Source organism: Rhododendron vialii, chromosome 12a (genome assembly GCF_030253575.1).
Source record: "Rhododendron vialii isolate Sample 1 chromosome 12a, ASM3025357v1".
Lineage (NCBI taxonomy): Eukaryota > Viridiplantae > Streptophyta > Magnoliopsida > Ericales > Ericaceae > Rhododendron > Rhododendron vialii.
Window position 1 is genome coordinate 27,650,595 of NC_080568.1, and position 7,837 is coordinate 27,658,431.

Consider the following 7,837-nt stretch of genomic DNA (forward strand, 5'->3'; position numbering starts at 1 on the left):
GCTTTTTCGGGTTGGGTGGGCGGCGGTGGGTTGGGGGCCGTTTGGCCTCTCAGCCAGTCTGACATCTCCTACCAAGGGGTTTCCAAATCTGGTTCAGTTGCGGCGGCGACAATGTTTGGTGGTTGGGAGTGGTGGCTTCGAGGTGAGGAGTCGAAATAATGGTTGGGAGTTGGGGGTGTTTTGCTTTTTGTTCGTTGTTTTCGGTTTAATCCGGCTTGCCTCCGGCAGGTTTCCCCCAGATTCGATGGGTGTGGTGGTGGATGAATAATCCACTGATTTTCCTTCCGGCGTGTTGGTGGTGCGGTGGATAAAGGCCGGGGCATGGCCCCTGGAGCCTTTGTTTCACTCTTGGGGAGATGAAGATGTAGAAGAGGATTACAGCAAACATCGTCGTGGTCTCGTGGGAGCAGAAGCTTTGCCATAGTGGTTTTCTACTCAGCTCTCGTGCCTGGAGACTGCTCGAGCCAACGGGGGCTCGCCAGAGATGTTAATCTCATTCGTTTGTGGTCGAGACCCGTCAATGCTTCTGGATGCGGTGACTGAAGGATTACTCTCAGCCGAAGTTTTGGCCGGCGTGCTAGTGGATTAGTCCATGTTTGTTGTAATTTTTGTTTTGTTTGTGTTCTCTCTTGTTTCCTTCGGTTTAGTATTGTTTGTCTTTGATTTGGTTTGTTTGAGCTTGCCTGAGGCGGGTGGATGATACTCCTCGTGAACGACCCTTCGAGGCGGTGAGGAGTGAGCTCCAGCTCGTGCTTAGGACCTAGACTCTAGCGTCTCTTTGTCTCCTTCTTTTGCATGTTTTATCCTTTGAGATGGGCCGGTTTAGTTTTCCTAGTTATCATTGTAATTGTATGTTGCCTTTTTGGCTTTAATGAAATTCACTTCGGATTAAAATAAAAAAAAAACTGCTCCTAAAAGCATCTCCAATATGTTATATGCGTTGCTATACAGTCATACAGAGATGGGGCCAAAATTTTTGCTTAGGGAGGCAAATATAGACAATCAATTTTTTTTTTATGATAATTTTTTTAATGTAAAAGTAGATTTTTTTTTTTTTTAAATTTGGTTGGGGGGGGGGGGGGGGGGGGGGGCGGGGCGGTGGGGGTGGGGGGGGGGGCGACAGCCACTACTAGCCTTATTATAGCATGAAGTTACAAATTTCCTTCCTCAATGGTAAGGTAAATTACGCTATAAAAGTGGTTATTTCTCAAAATATTTGGATAAAAATAAAAAATTAACTTTTCCGAATTCACAAGTGGTGGTGGTGGGGGCGACAGCCACTACTAGCCCTATTATAGCATGAAGTTACAAATTTCCTTCCTCAATGGTAAGGTAAATTACGCTATAAAAGTGCTTATTTCTCAAAATATTTGGATAAAAATAAAAAATTAACTTTTCCGAATTCACAAAAAACTAGCGCATAACTAACAAACAGAAAAAAATTTAAATAAGGACAAAATGATAACTTTAAAATTAAAAAAAAGATTAAGTGCGACTTGGCCTTAGTATTCCAATGTGAAATGGATATGGTAAATTTCTAACAATGTGAAATGGGCCTTTTTCTCCCTTTTGTCCTTCTGGAGCTGAATTGCGAGTGGGCCGAGTGGCTGTTACTTAAGGGCTTCTTCCAAGCCGGCCCAATTTTGTATCCTTTTACCTGTCTAGATCCACCCCACGTCAAACTCTTTCCACATAAACCTCATTTTAAATAAAATACCCAAAATACCCCAGTTTATCCGAACACAGATGATAACAAAGAAGTAACCCACCGCCACCAACACAATGCTAACCACTCGGCAGGCACAAGCCCTAAACCGTCTACCAGTTAGCTGCACCGTGACCGATGACAACGGAGGCGCCGTGTAAGGCAGCGGCGGTTGGTTGAGGCTCGAGTGGAGGTCGAGGCAGAGGTTAACGAATTTGGAAGGCCATCCCTTGCTGGCACTGCAATCCTTCGTCGGAGAAGTAGTAGTTGTGCCCATCGTAGAACCTCGTCGTCGTTGCCGCTCTCCTCCCAGAATGACGCCGATCTCAACAGGTTCTCCGGTCGATCTAAAGGAAGATCATTGTTGGAGATTTCGTCGGGTTGTTGGCAGCCGGCGGAGAGGGGGTGGAGCAAGCAGTTGGCAACGACGTGTCGTATAAGATCGGTGAATTTTGAGACTCTGGCTGATATTTTCTTGGCCTTGATCTCTCTGTTTCTGTACTAGCGTTCGTGGTAAGTAAAGTAGTGAATGAATTGAATAGTAGACTGAAAAATCCTGTCAACGGGTGACCCTATGACCTAATAATATTCTCTTCAGTGCTCTGGAAAAAAAATTAACACCCCGGTAATTCACATCTCCAAGCATTCTGCAAAAGGGTAAAATAATAATTTAGGACGTGAATTCTGTAAAAGATGTATAAATTTTAGGGGTGTGAATAAGGCAGATGGAGTGTGAATTTTGTATTTAGGGGTGTGAATTCACACAAAAAAATTAATTCACACTTCAAGAATTCACATCAGAAAATTTCAGAAGTCTTTTGTGTGAATCTTTGGGTGTGAATTTTGGAAGGGTGAATTCTGAAAAGAGGTGAATTCTAAAGGAGGTGTGAAATTTGAAAAAATATGTGAACTTCGGAGGTGTGAATTCTGGAAGGTGTGAATTCTCGGGGGTGTGAATTCTTGGAGGTGTGAATTCTGAGAGGCGTGAATTCTTGGCGTGTGAAAAGTGATAAGGGCAAAATTGTAAAAATATCTTTGAAAATGGTCTAGATGGGATAACACTTTAAAAATAGATTTGCATGGAACCCCATGTAAAATATGGGACCGGCTAGGAATTTCGTGACGGGAAATTTTTTTCCAAAGCCTCTCTTCATTAAGTAACGGGAAAATTTCTGGCCGGTCCCATATTTTACATGGGGTTCCATGCAAACCCATTTTTAAAGTATAATCCCATCTAGACTCTTTTCAAAGATATTTTTACTAATTTTCCTTTATCACTTTTCATACCTCAAGAATTCACACCTTCCAAAATTCACACCTCCGAGAATTCACACCTCCAAGAATTCACACCTCCAGAGTTCACATATTTTTTTAGAATTCACACCCCCTTCAGAATTCACCTCTTTTCAGAATTCATATCAATTTTTAGAATTCATACCTCCAAAATTCACACAAAAGACTTCTGAAATTTTTTGATGTAAATTCTTGGAGTGTGAATTTTTTGTGTGAATTCACACCCCTAAATACAGAATTCACATCCCATTTGCATTATTCACACCCCTAAAATTTATACATCTTTTACTGAATTCACATCCTAAATTATTATTTTACCCTTTTGCAGAATGCTTGGAGATGTGAATTCTCGGGGGTGTTAATTTTTTTTCTAGAGCACTGGAGAGAATATTATTAGGTCATAGGGTCACATGTTGACAGGATTTTTCAGTCTCCTATTCAATTCATTCACTGCTTTACTTACCACAAACGCTATTACAGAAACAGAGAGATCAAGGCCAAGAAAATATCAGCCAGAGTCTCAAAATTCACCGATCTTATACAACACGTCGTCGCCAACTGCTTGCTCCACCCCCTCTCCGCCGGCCGCCAACAACCCGACAAAATCTCCGACAATGATCTTCCTCCAAATCGATCGGAGAACCTGTCGAGATCGACGTCGTTCTGGGAGGAGAGCGGCAACGACGACGAGGAGCTGCGATGGGCACAACTACTTCTTCTCCGACGAAGGATTCCAGTGCCAACAAGGCCTTCGAGATTCATTAACCACGGTCTCGACCTCCATTTGAGCCTCAACCAGCCGCCGCTGCCGCAACCTTACACAACGCCTCCGTTGTCGTCGGTCACGGTGCAGCCGACTCGTAGACGGTTTAAGGCTTGTTCTTGCCAAGTGGTTAGCATTGTGTTGGTGGCGGTGGGTTACTTCTTTGTTATCATCTGTGTTCGGATAAACTAGGGTATTTTGGGTATTTTATTTAAAATGGGGTTTATGTGGAAAGAGTTTGACGTGGGGTGGATCTAGACAGATAAAATGATACAAAACTGGGCCGGCTTGGAAGAATCCCAAAAGTGGAGAAATTCCTAGCCGGTCCCATATTTTACATGGGGTTCCATGCAAATCTTTTTTTAAAGTGTTATCCCATCTAGACCATTTTCAAAGATATTTTTACTATTTTGCCCTTATCACTTTTCATACCCCAAGAATTCACGCCTCTCAGAATTCACATCTCCAAGAATTCACACCTTTCAGAATTCACACCCCCGAGAATTCACACCCCTAAGAATTCACACCTACCCCCGAGAATTTACACCTCCGAAGTTCACATATTTTTTCAAAATTCACACCCCCTTTAGAATTCACCTCTTTTCAGAATTCACCCTTTCAAAATTCACACCCAAAGATTCACACAAAAGACTTCTGAAATTTTTTGATGTGAATTCTTGAAGTGTGAATTAATTTTTTTGTGTGAATTCACACCCCTAAATACAGAATTCACACTCCATCTACCTTATTCACACCCCTAAAATTTATACATCTTTTACAGAATTCACGTCCTAAATTATTATTTTACCCTTTTGCAGAATGCTTGGAGATGTGAATTATCGGGGTGTTAATTTTTTTTCCAGAGCACTAAAGAGAATATTATTAGGTCATAGGGTCACCCGTTGACAAGATTTTTCAATCTACTATTCAATTCATTCACTACTTTACTTACCACGAACGCTAGTACAGAAACAGAGAGATCAAGGCCAAGAAAATATCGGCCAGAGTCTCAAAATTCACCGATCTTATACGACACGTCGTCGCCAACTGCTGGCTCCACCCCCTCTCCGCCGGCTGCCAACAACCCGACGAAATCTCCGACAATGATCTTTCTTTAGATCGACCGGAGAACCTGTCGAGATCGGCGTCATTCCGGGAGGAGAGCGGCAACGACGACGAGGTTCTGCGATGGGCACAACTACTACTTCTCCGACGAAGGATTCCAGTGCCAGCAAGGGATGGCCTTCCAGATTCGTTAACCTCGGCCTCGACCTCCACTCGAGCCTCAACCAGCCGCCGCTGCCGCTGCCTTACACGGCGCCTCCGTTGTCATCGGTCACGGTGCAGCTGACTGGTAGACGGTTTAGGGCTTGTGCTTACCGAGTGGTTAGCGTTGTGTTGGTGGCGGTGGGTTGCTTCTTTGTTATCATCTGAGTTCGGATAAACTGGGGTATTTTGGGTATTTTATTTAAAATGAGGTTTATGTGGAAAGAGTTTGACGTGGGGTGGATCTAGACAGGTAAAAGGATACAAAACTGGGCCGGCTTGGAAGAAGCCCAAAAAAAAGTCTCATTGGCCCAAAAAGCCTGGTAAATGACTATTTTTCCTGGGCCTGGTCAGTTAGGTTTGGGGGTTCTGACTGGCCGGATGTGCTTTTTGAATCAGATTTTAGATTCTCGGTGCTTAACTATAATTCCACAGTTATGATATTTGCTTCTACTCAAATCTATAAATGTAGAAATCTAAAATTTGTATCCACAGCTATCGAAGACACGCTCATCTCAAAATCTATAAGTATTGTTGTGTGAAACTCTGAAACGGACATTTGCCCCCTCGTCTCGATCGAATTGGGGAAAGATATAAATGCTCTCATAAAAATTGGTAAGCCAGGTAATCCTAGCTGCCATTGAGTCAAATGGTTCTTGTCCCGCTTCGGTGTTTACTGTTTAGGAAGAGGAGATGGCTTGTCTCCGCTTTGGCAGCCCGTGCACTTCAACCATTTTCGAACTGATTTTGTATCCATTTCAATGATCGGACTCGGTCCCATTATAGAGCTCGTCAGAGCGGGCAAAGGTTAAATATAACCAGTAATGGTTGGAGGGTATGGTCATTGACAGCTAATATCATATCGTAATCTTCAGCCAAAGTCGATTTTGTTACATATGAGATATTGGTTTTTCTTCTTTAATTAATATTCTGTTTGCATGATTGGAATTCTTCTTTGCTATTCGATTCGCCATGATTTTCTACATTACTATTCAATTTCGTATTTGACTTTCGGTACATCAATGTCGTCGTCAATATTTTTTTTTAATAAATTCATTGCACCGTATGACTATACGGAGTAGTTTTTTTAGACTTAATGTTCGGTTTGGTTCGGTATCTGTGCATATAGAACAAGTTTTCTGCTAGCTAGCTAGTTTAATATGTATGATTGTTGGGTAATTATCAAAAACCACAGAAACCATAATAAAAATTATTGTGCTATTTATATATAATTACTACTATAATTAAGCAACCCCTGATTTTTAGAACCATCAATTGTGAAAGTAGCCTTGACACAGGGAACATGTCACTTTTTGTTTAATTGTTTGCAACATTTTTACTTTCTCTCAAAATATTTCAGCTTTTTCCCCTTCTTCATTCATGTCTGCTTGTTAATGGCCATGGCACCATAAAAACAGACAATGCCGAAATTAAACAACACATTCAAGGGGGGCCCAATTCAAATCAAGCCTTTTTTGTCTTTATCAGTCAAAGGCAATTCATGTGGTACTTTTGCACTATTGACAATTTTAGATCCTATTTCTAGCAGACTTTAATGATTAAACATGTTTTCTGCAAATGACTAAAGATGAAAAAAAAGTGTCAAATCAGATTTGAAACTTTCCCCTACTTTTGAAAGACATTCATAAATCTACAATGTTTCCTTTAATTTTATCTGGTCTAAAGTTCTTTTGAAGCTTCGGAACATGGTTGGATGCGGTTTCTTTCTTTCTAGCAAAAAAAGGATTTTGTTGATCTTTGAACATGGTTGGATGCAGTTTCTTTTATCCTAGCAAAAGTGTACAAATTCCCAAACTTACCCTTTAAAAGTGAACATGAGTACTTATTCAATGCAAATGTGAAATAGGAGTGAAAAGGGTAAAATTGGTAATTTGCCACGTCTTTGTGGCTAATTTTAGAGAGTGAGAAAACATTTTGGGACAGCCTGGCCAAAATGAAATACTGAGCATACAAATTGGGAGGGAGGGGGAGTATACAAAGATTAAAAGGATTAAGAAAATGGCGGCACCACAACCAAAGATAAACATCTGAACGAGGTTGGCACCGAAGATGGTAGGGTTCTCAAGGAGCTAGCCAGCACAAACCAAGACAGCACAAGTACAAAAATACAGGAAATGAGTAACACCTGATATGCCAAGATCAATGGAACAAAGCAACGGATGCAGTATTTTTTGACATTAACAAAAAAAAAAAATTTCTTTCTTAACTCAAAAGAGGCATAATCTAAACTAACCTAAACTCTACTGTGTCTTATCACAAGATTTAACAAGAAGCAAGTAAATCCCCCCATACCAAAAACAATTTTAAAACTATCGAATTTGGTACAAGTTTTAGACAGATTAATTGGGGAATTTGCACTCTACAGGTAGGGCTGCAAACGAACCGATCGAACTGCTCGCAAGCAGCTCGTGGCTCAGCTTGTTAAGGCTTGGCTTGTTTAGTAATCAAGCTGAGCTCGAGCTCGAATTTTAAACTCGTTTACTAAATGAGCTGAGCTCGGCTTGTTTGTAAAGCTCCGATCGTCATCAATCTACCTTCTCAATGATACCAAGTTCGTGGGAAAAGGGTTTGTGTAGTTTCATCTAGTCTCCGGACTTGGGATTTTTATTTTTATTTTTAAAAAAAAAAGGAAGAAGAAGAAGGAAAAAAGAAGAAGATTAATCCAGTGTGAGATTGCTTTGAGTTATTTGGACAAATATAATAAGGTTGGATGTGGTTTCAACAGCGCCAGCTAGAGACAAATATATAACACTTTTTTTTTTGAATGTCAAAATAGAGACAAATAACAC